This window comes from Mya arenaria, chromosome 1 (genome assembly GCF_026914265.1).
Source record: "Mya arenaria isolate MELC-2E11 chromosome 1, ASM2691426v1".
Classification (NCBI taxonomy): Eukaryota; Metazoa; Mollusca; class Bivalvia; order Myida; family Myidae; genus Mya; species Mya arenaria.
The window spans coordinates 42,894,662-42,913,924 of record NC_069122.1 but is presented as its reverse complement, the minus strand read 5'-3'; the positions used below and the strand labels follow the sequence as shown (position 1 = coordinate 42,913,924).

The window sequence follows — 19,263 nt, the reverse complement described above, 5'->3', positions numbered from 1 at the left end:
CATCTTAACAACTTTTTTTATTTTTTGTCTATTCTGCAAACCAATGATATAAGATAATTTGCTGACACAAAAATCAGATCATAGATTTCCATATTTTTGTTCGAAAATTAATGTTTTATGGCTTAAACAGTCTACTTACCGTTTAAGAAAAGAGCATAAAACATCAATTTTGGAACTTAAATATAAAAATCTGCTATCTGATTTTTTGTCGGCAGTCTTTAAATATAACTAATTATAACTTGTTTCTATGGATTTTTTGCAAAAATTGGGGTGTTTCAAGACAAAAAAAAGTTGTCAAAACGTTCAATCTGTGAGAGTGCAGCTTTAAACCCGACCCTACCTATAAAAATGCACCGACCCTAACTATTTTTTTCCGTTTCTGAGCAAAAAAAATATTCGTTAGCGAATAGAGAGTTACGAATGGTGGATAAATGCAGTTTTTAATCAGAATTATTGTTAATATGATAAAACAAAGTCAGGCAATGACAGTAATGTAGGAAAGACTGCCATGTGCAAGAAAACACTATAAACTTATGACAGATTTTGAAAAAAAAATATATATATATAAAAAAATCCCTACCTACCCTACCTAGAAATTTTAGGAAGGTTACCCTAAACAAACAATTTTTTTTTGGCCTAACTTGCAATACAGTCGAAACCTAGTTGGCTCGAAATCCTTGTTTATACTGATAAACTAAACATTCCCGCTTGGCTTGTTTTTTCCAAGGCTCAAGGTATTTTTGCAGGTTCCTGGGAGTTCGATCCAACAGGGTTCAACTGTATATGCAAATAAAACTTGCAATCAGGGAAAATGCTTCATACATAATGAACAAATCATATCCAATTTTGGGACCGTGCAGACTCCACATTCGCACATCAGATTTCAATGGGAATGTATCGGAGAAAGTTATTATAGATTTCATTGCCAAGAACCCCACGTAGATCTTGTTCAGTAAAATGTGCTGTACAGATCATAATACCACCATCATATCGGATACAAATCAATTTCCGATCCCTCTTTCTGTCAGACAAAGAAACATAATGACTCCTAAGAGTACAATTATGTGATTTTATGGAACCTCAGCAATTTTCATTGCAAAATCATTAAGTCAGCTTTTTCTTCTTTGTCTGGTTTTGTGACAAATCTGATTAAGTGAAAGACAACGAGTGATTTTGTCCGAGTGATATCTTGTTTATGCCAGCACCAATGTTCCTCAAACTTGCAGGGAGGTTGGTCATTTACCAGTTAATGTCAATTAAATTAGCTGGCATTTTGTTCCATGTTTATTAAATTTTCCAAAAATATTCCTGACAACATGGCGCTCAGGGGGCATATGATGTTTGACAAACATCTCTTATTTCAAAAGGTTTGGACAGAAAAGAGGATAAAGTTGGTTTGATGAAGTGGAAAACCCATTTCACATATATCATGTCAAATGAGTTTAAAACATAATAATGCATTAAAAAAATTTTTTTAAATTGCCCCAACCTTTATAGTGCCCCTTTCATCATCAGGAATAAGATTGTGTTCTAACCAAATTACTTTATCAAATTGAATCATAATAAGCGTCAGAACTCCGCTAAAATCAAATTTCAACTAAATTATACTTAACCATCTGGTGAACTACTCATAATAGCATGAACAATAATTTCTGCATTTTATCCATAAACATCAGTGTGGGAAAACAATTTTGAAAGAAAATATACCAAAAACAAGCCAGTTTTATAAGCTTAAAGCATTTTAGTAACCTTGATCAGCAAAGCTTCTATAGATTTATAAATTAAATAAGCAAAATGAATTTGGTTATTTTACACAAAAAACTTGGATTATTTCAAATATATGTTCTGCTGTGCAGGCAGTTTACAAGTTAAGAGGCAGGTTTTACTATTAAAGTGAGGAGGCGACATTATAGAAATTTGTGAGGGCCAAAACTTGAATTTAAACTGGTGTCCTCTTCCATGCTAGTCCAGCATTATACCACTAGACCAACTACTCCACTTCATACATAGTATATACTTTGTTTAAATTAGTATAAATTGAATCCACATCCATGAGTCCAAGCGCATCTGTTTGTCCATAATTATCATGTGACTATAAAGTAAATATCTCCATTGGTTTAACAGTAATGAATATATACATCAGGGTAATTCGGCATCATATGCATCACAGCCAATATAAATTTAGCAATTCAAGAAATGGTTGTATACTATTGATACAATGTCTATGTTTATTGAATACGTTGGGGAATATTATGTTAGTTTGTTGATGTGTTGGAATGTACCAATTCGAGTTGCTGGCATAAAGTCCATATCACTTATTGAGAGTGCAGGTCGAGTGCAATGCGTAAACAAGCAACCAAAAGTTATACCATCGAACAGATTAACCAAATAGCGTAGTAATATTTTTTTTTGGTTTTTAATAAATATCAATAGATTTCTTTAAGCATTAAATTTAACCAAAAGGTAACATATTTAATTTGCGCAATATTGCAGATGTAGACATACCCTTGTGCACTAGGCTATTGACTGTAATACAGTATCAGAAAACACTGTGTGTAAAGCACCAGTCAAATGTAACCATGCCCCCCCCCCCCCCCCCCCCCCCCGGTTCAGGGAATAGCGGGGACTTTGACTTTCCATCCAGCCAATCCCGGGTGAAATCCCCGTCCTATGGGGACAAACCGCAGGTAATTAAAATCCCTGCCAAATACCCCCACATCCCGCGGGGACATTCTAGGTAAGGCCCATTCACCGCTAGTTTCTGCGTGAGAACAAAAACACCGCATTCACCCTTCTCTGCCATGCCACCTGGAAGGTAAAAACACGGCCCATTTCCCCCGCTATCCCCAGTATACCCTCGGATATGGAGGAAGGGGGGTGGGGGGCGTGGCTACAATTGACTGGTACATAATATGGAAATTCTGTCCAGATTTCCCTATTTTATGCTTAAATCATGCAACATCTTAGACTGTGAGTATGAAACAAAAGCAAGGGTCACTTGAGTGCCCTAATCATTGTAACCTCACATTGTAATTCATTAAACAATCATAATCATTGTCTTGCAAATTGACATTACATAATAAAGCAATAACCAGTAATTATCTTAAGGAGAAGCTCTATAATTTAATCATTACCTATATTGTTCATGCATTTACTTCATTTCACAGGAGTTTCCCAAGTTGGCATCCATAACCACCACATGCACTACATCAGCCTTAGAACAGAGGTATTTACATGTGCAGGAGGCCAATTAAGATGGATTGTTTATTATATCCTGTGCCAGGGTCATGCAGACTTAACATATCTTTAAGCTTGGCTTATCAGATATGAGCTGCACTGACATCAAACAAATGTTCAAGCATTGTTTACACATTCAGTTTCAAGGTAATACAATCTTGCCCCTGTAACCAGTTGTGACCTTCAAAGATTTTAAGGTCAATCACCATTGGACATGCTCTTGATCTGTAGGTGATTGTGACCTTCAAAGATTTAAAGGTTTTTCATCGCCATTGAACATGCTCCTGATCTGTAGCAGGTTGTGACCTTCAAAGATTTCAAGGGCGATCACCATTGGAGATGCTCTTGATCGTAGCCGATTATGACCTTCAAAGATTTCAAGGTCAATCATCATTGGACATGCTCTTGATCTGTATCTGATTGTGACCTTCAAAGATTTCAAGGTTGAATGACATTGGACATGCTTTCAATTTGTAGCTGATCATTCATCAGGAGCTACTTCTGATCTGTAAATGATTGTGACTATGAATGATTTCAAGGTTGATCATTTGACATGCTTTTGATCTGAAACCATGAGTGTGAAACGAAAAAGGAAGATCACTGGACATGCTCCATTCAGTGGAAACTGAATGTGACCTTCAAAGCATCCAAGGTCATTGTTAGATTACTAGTTCAGCTCCAGTTTATCACTTCAGGTTCTCAGCATTGACTTGATGTAGGCATTGTTCAATGTTGAAGAAACGCCCCAATCTCGACCCCGAGCATATAATATTCCACCAAGATTATGCTGCAGGACACAGGGCTAACACAATTAACCCTCCTTGAAGTCGCAATTTGCTTGGTGTTGAAATTCTTCATCAATCCGTCCTACCATCCATATCTTGCCCCAATGGATTTGAGAGTATTTCTGGAGATCAAGGCAACGCTTATAATATGTGGCTTGCCTTTTGAGGATGCCAGTTAGCTTCAGATGTATACGCTAAATTTGTTTGGTCAAACAACAGTGACTGGTTGAGCGATACCTATGCTAAATGGTTATAGATCTCAGACTTAGAAGATGCATTCAAATCCAGGCTGATTACATTGAAATAGTATGACTGAATCTCATAATATTACTTGTACCCTACTGTGCTCTGAGTATGTCTTACTGTGTTGTTAATATTTTGCTGTTACTTTTTTATTGTTGAATGTATTAACCTTATATTTACACATCATGGGCAAAATATATAAACCTTCAAAAATAGATATATCCTTTTCACGTATAGAGTTTCATTTGTATTTTTCTAGCAGCAGTCTACAAATTCCCCAATCGCCCCTGGTAGTATCATGCAAGTCGAGCATAATGTACATATATTGAAGAACTTTAGCTGAAGACTGGTATTTGCAAATTCTGCCAGAATTCTTTTCTGTAAGTACTGTGTGGCCCAGTATTTCAAACATTTAGGCGAGACTGTCTAGAACTGCAAACTTGTTTTATGGTGTCTGCACATTCCAAACCCACTTAACTGTGGTACTTGGTGTATTCACCATAGCTTGCAGTATTAGTAAGAGATGTTAAAATAATATGTATGGATATAATATTTATTATTATTTATATAATTACGTATACAAAAAAAACAACATTTTCTCTCCAATATCTTTCTGAAATCCAGGTATTTACAGTTTGTATGCACAAAATTATTACAATTTTAAAGGCAACGAAGTTTCACTAGACAATTTAAGCAATGCTCAGGGCTCCAGGCCCTTTGAATGACTATTGTACTGTTTTCACAATCAGTTAGGCTATTTGGATTTACTTTAGGTCTGTTAGTGGTGTTTGTATCTGTGTATATGGTGTTTGTACGCTTGTGTATCTTAAGTTCAGTGTCGTTTGGGCCTTTGCCTATTAATGTGCCCATAAACAGGGTTTATTTTCGAGTTTCTAACTACACAGGGCTAATATATTCCCTTTAGTTTTTGTGGTGTTGTAAATATAATATTTTAGTCGCATACTTGTAAGACTGTATCTTATATATAATGCTAATATGATGTATCGTATTTGTTCACAGTAATTGTAATGACACCTCAATTTCTTGTCAAGTGGAAGTACATATCAGCTGAAGTTCTTCAGGGACATAAATATACAATAAAAACAAGTTACTATACTGGAAAATAAATCTCAATCATTTCTGGAAACAAAAGGAAATATAAAACACTGTATCATTATAGTGCCTTTCTTGAACTAAAAGCATGATATATCTTACAATATCTCTACCGAAATATAAATGAAAATGTTTCAATTTTATATTGTGATCATTCATTCGTTAAAACTAATGATACCTTTCAATGGACTACACTTCAATGAATAACATTACCAAAAACTTACCCACTTTTTTTGAATCTCGTTCAGCACTTTTCAATCAGAATTTTGCATATTAAAATAACATTAATCCATTAAAACAGTTACTGTTTGCCTTCCTACACAAACACAAGGTCACAGCACCAGTCTTCCCGAGGATCAATTTTCATTTTCTACTGCGCAATAGGTTCTCTCCTGAACACCATAAAGGCCATCTCTCTCACAATCACATAATCACAGTAAAAACTGCAAAATGACATTTAAAGACATCTAAAATATCATTAAACTGGTAAAAATTTCCCATTTGCTGCAATAATAACAGATTGGTGATATGCACTTTATTGTGTACAATTACAGAGTAGGAAAACTGCATACTGTGCGGGCATTTAAATGTTGTGAATGTCACATTCAGTCAGACATGGTAATGAGAGCCATCGAGATATTGCGGTTTTATGAGACTTTCAGTGCATGGAAAATTTTAATGGAATTTGAACTCGGTAATGATTGTGGTCAACTTTTATAGGATATTTTTCAGTCTGAGTTTAAGGGCGTAACCCCCATCTCCACCACCCAGGGTATGGAAGAGTTTCTGAAGACCTTTTGACATACTGAATTTAGTTTGTTATGATGTTGATGAGTGTGTATTCTCACCCCCTCCCCCTCCCTCAACCCTGTGTACATATTAAATGCTCCCAATCATGCATTACAATTATCTCAAAATTTCTACTTTGAAAGTATGCCATTAAGGGTAGCATTTAATGCAAAAAAAAATGAATTTCTGAGTACCATGTACAATCATCTAACAAAACCCCTGACCGGGTTCTGCGTAACAAAGTGTGGGGGTGGGGGCAGTTTTGTTAATATTGATAATTCTGCTCTTACCTGATTGGTGAATGAACAATCGAAATAAAATGTTGCGGGTAAGCTGTTTTCAAAATGAAAGATTAATTATGTGCGGGTTCAAAAGATAATTTTTTCCTGAATGCACATTGCTCAGCTAATATTAAATGCAAAATGTGATCAACCACTACTTCAAGAGAAGCAGTTTTGATTACAACACTAATTACTCACAGTAATGAAAACTCCACTTAAAGCATCTTATGTTGTTTTGTTTTTTTGTAATTTACACCACCTCAACAAGTGATAATGGATTGGTGTTGGTTATAGTTTATGTTCAAACTCATATAATTAAGTAGACAATTAAGACTGAGGTCACAGACAAAAAAAAAGTCAATTCAGCCACAAACCCTTATTAAAGAAATACATGCAGTGCATCAAATGCTTGGATGCTATTGGCTTGTTTGAAGTCTTGAATTAAGACTTTCAAATGATCCTGACCAGAAAGCTCTCTTAGAATATCCCCCCCCCCTCTTCTCTCCTCTCTCCCTCAGCCTCTCTCTCTAAATAGTGAAAATGATCTAAAAAGGCTTAATAGACACTTAAGCTATGACAGGAAATTGCAAAGATTTGGCAAGCAATTTCTTCTGAACATCATTTGAAAACAATAATTACAGCAATTTGGCCGGAAACATGCATATTTCTAAGAAAACTTCCGTTGAACAATATCATTACTTTTTCGATAATTAAGAGCTTTAAGTAAAAGAACAACCAGAAAATGGATTCAAAAGCATTTATTATCCTAAAACAATAGAGCTACCGACAATGCATTCTCGATTAAAAATTAATTGCATGGCATTTATTTAAGTTTTGAAAATCCATCAAATTGAAGTAAAAACCAAAAGTCCACAAAACCAATGCAACTCATCAATCAAACTGGAGATGTTTGATTAAAACAAACCTTGCTAGTTAAGTAATTGTTGCCCCAGGCACAAGACTCTTCCACTCTGAATTATTCATGGGCTTGTAAATTTTACTTTAAAATTAAGACATATATAAAAACACTGAGAAATTGCAAGAAGACTCCATTTTATACTTTTAATATTTGGGGCATTTTTACCACAGGGCATAAATGTAAAATAAACGTTTAAGCCAGTAAAGCTACATAATGGAACTAATACTACCAGTCATGTGCTGACCACACCCCTCCCGTTTTGTATATGGCATTCACGGGCTTTTCGCTGAGTACTAGGGAGTCAAGGGGGTGGTACACGGTACATAAAAAAAGGCATTATTCAGAAACAGAGATTCTAAAAATAGTTTAATATTTTTTGACATGCAGGATTTAAGATTATGATAATGAAATAGCATTCGGTACACAAGGGACAGGAAGCTGGCTATATTCACACTTACTTGTGCATAGTGCATTTTGTCAGTATAATTTTTAACATGATGTGCAAAAATTGGTTAACATAGTATTTCCTCAAAACAAGCCTAGAATTGTCAAAAGCTAGTTACATGATGAGGCTGATAATACATAATTTCACATGATTAAAAGAATAAATGCAACAATCATGTCACCGTCTCAGCTGTGTTCCCCCAGTAAAAAATAGCACATAATGGTTTTCCAGTTTAAAAAATTGCCATAAGTGTTCTTCCGGGAAGACTTTCAGTGTGTATATTTAGCATGTGAAAATCATATGGTGATCACAGATAAATTTATCATCCCTATTTTTAAACTTACTGGAATTTACGTGTAAGACAACCCCCCCCAAAAAAAATCAAATTGGAAAAATTGGAAGATGCATGGGTCGAAAGCATTGTGATAGTCATCAGCAAGTAAGATTCAATGCGTACATACACAATGATATCAATTTTATGTAAGTTTTCTTTTTTTCTTGCAATTGTATCATCTGGTGTCTAGTCCCTTTAAGACGAACAAGCATAAAATCTTACTCAGAAATTGATAGTCCTGCTCATAATGCAAAGTTGAGATTTTGAGCAAGCCTGACAAACATTTTTCCATTGCAGGGCTTGCGTGGGCTTTTGCTTATTTGGAACACATGTAGCGCCAATATTGTTTGCACTTGCAAAGCTTCGGACAACAAACGTTATCACAATTGTTCTATTCAGATAAAAAACTTCCAAAACTAACACAGACAATGCAAAAGATTAATGGTTTCGATAAGAAGTTTATTGAGTGGATTTTTAACCGCAGAAGAGGAAGCTTAAACGAAACATACGAAAGTACGTAATAAAAACATTCAACCACTTCAAACTGAATTTCTTTTATGACAATAATTACCCATAATCCTAATTTTAACATTAAAGTAATTTAGTCCTGTTATCATTTCAATTTAACACTGTGATTATTTTGTCAAAACTGACAAGGCTGCATAATCTTAAAGGCTTCAAAAGCTAATTTCATAAGCAAAATAAATCGTGCGAATATGCGAGCGAAACAAATATTTTGATTCTCATCCAGTGCAGTCCATGTCCAAGACACTCCGCGTCAGCATTTTATATTTCACAAATATTCAGCCTTATGCAATAAAATGGTAAAAAATCTGTAAAAATGTACCTTAATTTAAACATTATTCCATTAAAAAAATCCACCCACTTACTATAACTGTAACAATTGACTGGCCATGGTGCATAATATAACTGGAAAAAAATCTGTAGGACAAATCTGGCTTTATACCTGCAACAATCTTTTCCTCAATTTTTGGCAGCAATAAATAAAAATAACTTCTGAAAAGCTTATGTTAAGTGTTAATTGTCCCAGCATGTTTTTATTTTTCAAATTTAAGCAATCACAAGTTTGATATATTAATTAAACCGATAAAAGTACAATTTAAAAATCGAGGTTGTTTAATTAATTGTAAAATACGCTGAAAAACAACATCACACCATTAATAATTCATATACCACACCTGCACACACATGAAATAGAACATATTCATTTTATTTGTTACCGTGATAAAGGGAAACTGTGATTTATATTTGCGGCCTAAATTAATTTGTTTTGTTGAGATTTCTTGAATTTGAAAGTCAATGGACAAAAATAACCATTAGTTTGATTTTAATATAAATTTATCAGCTAATAAATTTCATGGGGGACATATTTAGTATGCCTCAATTATAAACATGGTTTTTGTGAATCGAACAGTGAAAACTATATTGAACAAACGGTTTTTCATAAGGTATTGAAAAAAAAAAGATCTCTGGGAGATATATCCGCACGCAAATATAAAATACTAAACTGGCTCATAGATGATGTCATAGAAGTACATAAAAACAACAACAGGAAATTAGCTGGAATGTCTATCAAAGGAGTGAATAATTTGTCAAGAGTGCATCATATTTATAATCACACTCTATCATATAGAAAAGTACTTAATTGACAACCATCCTTTTTTCAGGGCTAATAAATTGGACTTCAGAATAGATATGCAGGTTTGTCTATTGGTAGGTGTGTGTGTGGGGGGGGAATGGGGGGGGGGGTAATTGTTGTTTTGTTGAAAGCTTACTTACAATGATAACGGGCCTCTATGAAGTGTGGGGACTTTGGTACGAGTTCTATCAAATTGAAGTACCAGTACCCCCCCCCTCCCCCGCCACCCTAATCGCCTCACCTATTGTTCAGTTCATCTAATGCAATACTTTAGATCTTTAAATTAGTTACTTTTATGAAACAAACACATAACAGCAGCTGATAGGTACTCAATTAAGCAGAATTTTGTATAAATTTCTCAGCTTAACGTCATTCAAATTTCAAAATTTTTACTAAATCTAACGTGTTCAAGAAGATTAGAAAATACTGGTTTTGTAATGTATTACTATTATATAGCAGATAATTTATAGAATAAAATGCCAGTGATCTAAAATGATATCAAATGTGAATTTCAGCCATATCATTTTGAATTCTAACCATGAATGAAAAAGATGTGGACCAGTCACAAACAATCATCAGTATGGCTTATACGCAGCAAAACTGACTTAGTTCAGGTGGTTGTTGTGACCTTGACCTTTAAGGTAGCGACAAAGGTATTGTGCGCGACCCATCCTGATCCTATGGTTATAACTTCTGGCAATTTATTTTAAAATTAAACTGTGTATAAGTTAAGAGGGTTTCTGTGACCTTGACCTTGAAGGTCGAGACACAGGTTTTGTGTTTGTCACATACTCATACTATGCTTGTCACTTCAGCCAAATAATTTTAAAATCCAATCTTCCATGACAAACATAAGGCTTATTTTTAAAAACATACTTTAAGTTCAGAAGGTCGTTGTAACCTTGACTTTAATAAAAGGGACATGGGTCTTGTGTGTGACACATCCTCATGCTGTGGTGGTCACATGTGCTAAATAATTTTACAATCCTACCTTAAATGAGAAAGACATGGTCCGGACACAAACTATTATAAGTATATAAGGCTTATTTTGCAAAACATTAAAACGATCAAAAGGTTGCTGTGACCTTGACCTTGAATGTAGGGGTGTGGGTCGTGTGCGTGACACATGCTCATGCTATGGTGTTCACTTCTGCCAATTAATTTAAAAATCCAACCATGAATGAGAAAGATATGGACTGGAAAAAAATGAGATGGATGGATGTGAAGTTGCGCTTGATTCCTCTATAGCCCCCACTTCTGTTTGTAAAGCAGTGGTATAAAAATTACCTGTGTTTAAGGGCAAATTGGCAAAGCCCTTCTGCCCTAGAGGTCTTTTTTAACCCTTGATAAAAAAATCTAAATTTTATTTTCCAATTTTAATTTGTTATTGAACTTGAAACCCATTATAATTAATTATCATTTGAGACCCAATATACCGGTACTGAAATGTCATGGTTAGCATTCGTGTCTAGAGCTTTGCAGTTTTGGCTTGGTTTTTTTTTAAATTGTCGCTACCCTCTCTAGCATTTGTGAGACCATTGCCTTAAACTCAGATATATTTTTAGGTCTAATTGTTATTAATACAGCTCTTATTTAAACTTTCATGTTTTTTTTTTATTCTTGTAACAAGCAATTTGTTTACATAAATTTCATACAAAAATAATCTGATCCTATAAAACAATGAAAAAGTGAGTGTCTGAGAAATAAGCAAATAATTACATCACAGTACAATTTGTACTTACATGTACTTCAATAGCAATTTGATGTGCCAGTTCTGGACTCGTAATTTCTAAACCAGAATCGTTGTTATCCGAACTGTAAGGTAAATGACACTACTCAAAATCATCCCAAAAATACAACCTACTTTTCAATCAACCCACATCTTACTGACTAATAAAACGTTGTACAGTAACAAATATTTGAATCAAAACATTCGTACAACAACAATCGAAACACCACTAATAATGTGACGCAGTTTAACAGTTACATACTGAATACTTGCAGGGCAAATTTGTCGAAAGTGTATTGAGTTCAATTAATCACTTAAAGTTATCACGTTGTCAGCACCAATGAAGCGAAAATGATCGACATAATAACTTGAAGGCACTTTTATTCTGTCTCTGTGTCAACAGATGTATTTTTAACTTCCATAATTGTTGGTTTGAAATGAAAATCAAAATCACCTGGATGTAATTATCCATGTAAAATTATGCTCAAGGCTTTTATATGTTGATTAGAATATAATTTAAACACTCATATCAAAAGAGAGTAATTTAAAAATAATTGTATTTTTTCAAGCGAAAATGGTTTGAATATAATCAATCTTATCATTTAAGTGATCACAAAATTAGGCTCTAAATGTTTAAAACATAATTATCAGTAAATGTAATTTATTTAGTTTCCCAACAAATTGCTAAACCTGTCAATCTTTCATTGAAAGCCAAAAGGATATTTTAAAATGTTTTCATATAATAATTCTCTTTCAAGTTAAAATCAACAATATTTTGAACAATCTTTCACAAAAATCTCATACAATTTTTATGTATAATAACAATAAGAAATACATTCAAATTGTTCGCATAATCCATGCCGAGATTAAAGAATTATGACACAAATTTCAGGAATTCTTTTATGCAACATAGCATAAACATTATTTCTGCATGACTATATATCAGGGGCCTCACCGATTTTAATTATTCCCGCTCCTTAAAAAGTCATTTTCCCCAAATTTTGATTTTAGTTTCCACTTGAAGTTTTACTCCCCTGTTAAGATTCGAAATGAATTTTCTCCAAAAAAAAGTAGAAAGCTATGCCCTCTTCCCCTACCTCTGGAAACTCTGCGACTGTGGTCTTTGTGACGAAAATATGGAACGGAATGACCAAGTAGTCAGCAGGTACATGCCCAGGTAGTCAACAGGTACATGCCCGGGTAGCCAGCAGATACATGCCCAGGTAGTCAGCAGTCACATGCCCAGGTAGTCAACAGGTACATGCCCAGGTAGTCAGCAGTTACATGCCCAGGTAGTCAGCAGGTACATGCCCAGGTAGTCAGCAGTCACATGCCCAGGTAGTCAGCAGGTACATGCCCAGGTAGTCAGCAGGTACATGCCCAGGTAGTCAGCAGTCACATGCCCAGGTAGTCAGCAGTTACATGCCCAGGTAGTCAGCAGGTACATGCCCAGGTAGTCAGCAGTCACATGCCCAGGTAGTCAGCAGTCACATGCCCAGGTAGTCAGCAGGCACATACCCAGGTAGTCAGCAGGCACATGCTCGGGTAGTCAACAGGTACATGCCCAGGTAGTCAGCAGGTACATGCCCAGGTAGTCAGCAGGTACATGCCCAGGTAGTCAGCAGGTACATGCCCAGGTAGTCAGCAGGTACATGCCCAGGTAGTCAGCAGGTACATGCCCAGGTAGTCAGCAGGTACATGCCCAGGTAGTCAGCAGGTACATGCCCAGGTAGTCAGCAGTCACATGCCCAGGTAGTCAGCAGGTACACACCCTTGTTTTCTCTATCATTGCTGAAATACAGGAAAATGCATTTCAGCTTATGATTACTTCAGAAAGAAACCATATAGCTTTCACAAATAAAACATTAGTTGATTGTTTTAATAGGTACTTTAGAAATTGTAATATTTGCTGTTTTCAATAAACTATAGAAATGCAAAAGTGAAAAAGTAATCTAAATGTAATCCAAATATTTTAGCAGAAATGGGCTTGCTGGCTTTGTGTGCCTCAATTTCTACCACCTCACAACACAAAAGTGAGGAAGCCATTTTACCAGAACCAAGCTTGCAGACATGAGGTTTAATTTCTACCACCTCACAATTCAAAAGTGAGGAAGTCATTTTACCAGTGCCAAGTTTTGTTGCATGAGCCTCAATTTCTACCACCTCACAATGCAAAAGTGAGGAAGCCATTTTACCAGAACCAAGCTTGCGGACATGAGCCTTAATTTCTACCACCTCGCAAAAGTGAAGTTTCAGCCTGTTTTCTTCACAACCTTGCATATATAAATAACTCAACAAAAATAAATATGCTAACATGGTTCCAATCATTACAATTGAATTCATCACTTTAAACAGTACTCAAGTTTCCTAGTAAAATTATTCCAAAAATATAAAAAAAAGTCTTTGAAAATTTTATGATTGGAAATATTCACAAAAAAGGAGGTGATCGTGAGGAATGTCTTTGTAATCTTCACTATAGGAAACATATTTTTTTATATTTGTATTAAGGAAAAAAACTGGTATCCGATATTGAAAACCTCAAACCCACTTTACCTATATCATTAGATGGCAATAATGATCCTATCATATCTATGAACTTAATCCAAATGGGAACCTGATGAGTTTAAATACTCTGCCAGGAATATCTTATCTAAAAGAAACGATATCAGGAAAGCATTAATATGTTCAAGATTTCAGCTATGAAAGGGATCGAGAGCATCGTAAATGACTCATCATGGTGTAAAATATGGAAAATATGGAAAATAAACTTACATTGAAAAATTGTAGAATGCTATGATTTCAATAAGGGCATATTTCTAGTTGTTGTTGTCGACCAAAAATGGGGCCAAAATTCAGCCTCATTCACAGTCCATATAATTTTACCCATATCACAAATATTGGACTCAATTCACAATTCAAAAAAAAAATACATGTTAAACTAAAACTGTTTTGGTTAAATAAAAAATTCTTTTTTAATAATTCAAATCTTTGATTCTTAAGGGGGCTTTGTTTTGTTCCATTTTTTGAGATATACTAAAGTATATTTCGAGTCTCATTAGGCATTTTGTCTCTATTTCCCCACTTCTTTTGGCCTATGTCTCATTCACAAAAACGTGTGGAAAAAAGGAAAAATTGGTTGTTTTCACCATTTTCCCTTTATTAAAGGGAAATATAGAACACAAATGTACATACCATCCATAAGGTACATGTATTTAGCTTTGTGTAGAAACACAGTGATTATTTTTGGTTATTTAAAATATTTTTTTTCTTCCAGATTTCCCCCGCCAAAAAACAAAATGAAACATTAACCCCCCCCCCCCCCCCCCCCCCAAAATTCCTTTTTTTGCCAAAATCCTGCTAGGTGTAGGTTGTTAAGAAAAAGCCATTGTAAATCCATCAAAAGAAGTTAAATAAAATAATTTGCACAGAAAAAAACAATGCACTTATTTTCCCAACTTATCAAGTTTATTTTCTGAATAAAAATGACATGTGTCGTAGAATTGAAAAAGAAAAAGATGGTAGTTATGTTTGTTAAAACACAATTAAATTTTATCTGATGTGTTTGTTTGGGTAACTCTGTTAAAGGCTTTTCATGTTGACTTTAACTAGTCATGGGTTACTTCCCTTTGAAAAGCTATGGTGTCAGCTTTGAACGGAATGATCTTCTGTGTTATATGTCATATATAACATATATAACACTCCTGTTATCCACTTTATTATGAATTTGAAGAAATGATTTCAGCTTTAACACTATTTTCCCACAGACTATGAATACTTTGTCTATTGATTTAACACCAGAAAACCATATCAACACAGTTTTAGTATGTTTTTTTGCTTTTGTTTTAAAGAACTACACGAAGGAATGAAACGGACTGGAAGCATTTCTTTCTTTGCTGACAGCTTTATGCAAACCTTAACATTTTTCTTAGATTAAAAACTATAACTTTTCCTAACTCTCAAAGTGTGTATCTATTATAAAGAAACAAATACACTTTTTTCCCTTTTGCTATGAAAACTTGTACCACAACAGCAATTTAAAGACTGAATAGGCCTCAGACAGGGACGTTATCTGTGAAATGGAGATCAAACTAAATTTGATGTTTCTCAAGATATATTTAATAGATTTATATGAAATGAAAAACATGATACAGCTAATGTGTTATTCTTGTTTCTTAGCCTTGATTTCATACCTTTACACAACGTAAATAAAAAATCATGCATTTCCATATTTGAATTATTATCATTGAATTCCATTATTTGAATAGTAAACAAATAGCTTCAAAATGGTGATAAAAGAATATCAAATAATCCTTATAAAACAGTGTTTACTTTCTTATCTGTATCCCCTGTTTTTACACATTTAATATGCCCTTTCCCCAGCAAAGAATGAAAGGTCCACAAGGCCTCTTCAAACCAATGAGAAACCTCTTTATTTACAAATGTATCTGATTTTAAAGCATCAAAAAGGCTTTCTTAACAATATGAAACAACAATTAGTATCTAATCTCGAAATGCTGTCACAGTAGAGATTTTCAATGAAAAATTCTGGGTACTTTTTGTAAAAATGAAGAAAGCAAAGCTTGATTGTGACGAAAACAGATAGCTCATAGAATCACGCTCGAGTCTATCTCCTGGGTAGAAACCAGTACTCAGGTGTCCAATTTGAGAGGCAGTGAGAAAGTACGTCTGATGGGGATCAAACCCAAAACCTATACCACTAGACCACTCTCACCCAAAACACAGTACTTCTAGTGCACTATTCTTACTAACCTGAAAATAAACACACAAAAGCTAACTGTGCTGTTAGGGAGTCTGTTATTTATCCTGACTCTAGTTCCGCTGTAGCTGTCAATTCCATACAGCTGGAAAACTGGTTAGGTGCTCTTGATCTAAGCCATCGGCAGCATCTGCAAGAGGTAGGTGTAATTCTTGGAAACCACATAGTCAATTTGAGACAGTTCTTTTCCATCATAAAAAGTGTACATGTATATAGCTTACAGAACATGATAAAAAGTGCCAGAATCTGAATTTAAGTATTTTAAAGGAGACAAGGATAGGTCTGGGATATGAGTTTCAATTTTGATGCCGAAACTTAAGTTTCACTCAAAACAAGTACAGACCTTAAGCAAGTGCAGAGATTGCTTGGAAGCCCAGATTAAGCACTTAACCTGATGTTCCTAGCGCTACAATTGAAAGCTCTGCTGTTAACTGCCGCAACTGTCAGCATAAGTTTCTTGTCTGTGAGGGGAGAGGTGGCTAAGGTGAGAACTAGAACTCCGCGAGTCGGATGTGTCACCTGACGAATTATTTACTGTCGACATTATAGCTGTTAGATTGGCATTTTATTCATTTATAGACAATGTTGTTGCCATTTAACTTTCAAGTGTAGGTGGCATTTGAACTGAAGGTAACAACGTTAAGCCATAGCTCACCTTGAGCACTTCGTGCTCTGGTGAGCTAAAAAAATGTGCAAAGTAAAGTTTAAACATGAAAATTAACAAAGGGCAATAACTCTAATATGGAAGCAAGAGATACAGTTTTTGTGCACTGCGATCCCCTTCAATAAGATCTATCTATCTATAAAGTTCAAGTTGATAACTCTTACAGTTTTCGAGAAATGCCCCGGACAAAATTTAAGCTTGAAATTAACAAAGGGCAATAACTCTAAACATATAGATGCAAGAGTTACGGTTTTTGTGCACTGCACTTTCCCTCAATCAGATATACCTACGGAATAAGTTTCAGGTTGATACCTCCTATAGTTTACGAGATATGCCACGGACAAAACCTAAGCAAGAAAATTAACAAAGGGCAATAACTCTAAAAATATGGCAGCAAGAGTAACGGTTCTTGTGCACTGCACTTGCCCTCAATGAGATCTATCTAGCTATGAAGTTTCAAGTTGATACCACTTATATTCTTCAAGATATGCCCCGGACAAAACTTTAAGCATGAAAATTAACAAAGGGCAATAACTTTAAAACTAAGAAAGCAAGAGTTACTGTTATTGTGCACTGCACTTGCCCTCAATGAGATCTATCTACATATGAAGTTTCAAGTTGATAACTCTTATATTCTACAAGATATGCCCAGACAAAACTTTAAGCATGAAAAATAACAAAGGGCAATAACTCTTAAAATATGGAAGCAAGAGTAACAGTTCTTGTGCACTGCACTTGCCCTCAGTTAGATCTATCTACATATGAAATTTCAAGTTGATACCACTAATAGTTTAGGAGATATACCCCAGACAAGCGAAAATGGGACGCGGACGCGGACGCCGCCGACGCTACCGCCGCCGCCACCGCCGACAAAAGTAACCCCTATATGTCGTCTTTTCAGGCGACACAATGACCATGAGCTCATGGAAACTATACTGGAAATAGGCCTCAATAAACAGGCAGTTATGAGTGTATCAGATGACACGTGTGAGGCGTTCAATACTGGAGTATGGTCAAGAATGCCAAAACATGTAAATCTGTCAAGGAACTTTGCTGGTTCGCTGGCGTCAAAGACACTGCAACCTCTGTCACATTCATGGCAGAATGTCTGATGATGGTCTGATACGCCGACCAAAATGGAGAATATGTGAATAAATGAATAAAAACAAACAAACAATTAACTACCATAAAATAAATGTAACTAATGAAGTTTTTTAAACTAAATAAATAATATATATAAAACTTATATTGCAGTTTAATTGGCTAAAATATGTGTTGTTGCTAATAAGCAGGTTTTGAAGTTGCAGCCAACAGTCTAAAGACTCAGAATTCTTGTATATAGTCAGGGGAAGACAAATCTTAAAATGTCAATATTCCAAAATTTAAATTCAATTCAAAATACACAAATGTTGAAAAAATCAGTTCAGAAACTAGGTGCCTATATAACTTGTGTTCAAACAATAATGCAGTGTACACATCATTAAATGAGCACTTCCTTAATAAGGAGAAAGATTGTTTTTAAGAACTTACTTGAAGGGATACAATGACCCAGCAGTATTTTGTTGTGTGACGACACCTTGCATGATAACAGAATGAAAAAAAATGGTGGATTTTGAAAGTTTGCTAACATTTTTTTTATACATATCATCATTTTGTAAGTTAAAGTATAAGTTTAACACAAAATAAATTTGAAATTTTAAGATGATATTCTGTTCCTCTGTTGGACAGTCAACATTATTCACAGTTCAATGAAATTATCCATTACATAACAAAGATCTTCAATAACAACTTGTATTCTAATATTTAACAAAACACCTTTTCCATTTTATACTGCAGAAAATATCACAAAATAAGCCAAAAACAATTAGATTAGTTCAATAAAGTACCACCAGAGTCAGCCCTCTGAAAAATTATTTCTTCATAAGACTCATGGTATTTTCTAGATCACAGGGTGTAACCCCACTCCCCCTGTGCATACCAAGCACTCATTCAACTTTCTACCGAAATCCTGTGTAACAATTAGTATTAATCTATCTTTGTAAATAATCACAAATTTTTAGTTTTTAATATATGTATAACTAAATGTAAAGTACCGTATGCCGTCCAGGATGCACTCTTTATATTGAAGATTGAAAATGCTTCTCCAACTGATATTTTGTCTGGGTACTGCACATGACTTATAGTTGTTGTTCTTTGAATCCAGCTCAATACCTGCAACAGAAAGAAAAAATCATGAATATCTCAGAATTTAAATATTTTCTGCTGAACTAAAACTTTTCTTACTTCC

The 19,263-nt window shown here is 34.8% G+C and overlaps 1 protein-coding gene across 3 annotated transcripts in view; it reads right to left on the bottom strand.

The window, feature by feature from the left end:
* LOC128238712 (transmembrane protein 198-like) overlaps positions 1-12,757 on the bottom strand; it is a 39,839-nt gene extending 27,082 nt beyond the window's left edge. The window contains exons 1-2 of one of the 3 annotated variants that reach the window (XM_052954907.1): positions 12,633-12,757; positions 11,549-11,621 (exon numbers count right to left, since the gene is read on the bottom strand). The gene's annotated coding sequence lies outside the window, so the exon portion shown is untranslated. Of the gene's footprint in view, positions 1-5,602; positions 5,747-11,548; positions 11,622-11,797; positions 11,855-12,632 lie in introns of those variants that run through there. The other 2 variants (XM_052954898.1, XM_052954915.1) reach the window with 2 other exon arrangements.
* Between the last annotated feature and the right edge of the window lie 6,506 nt (positions 12,758-19,263).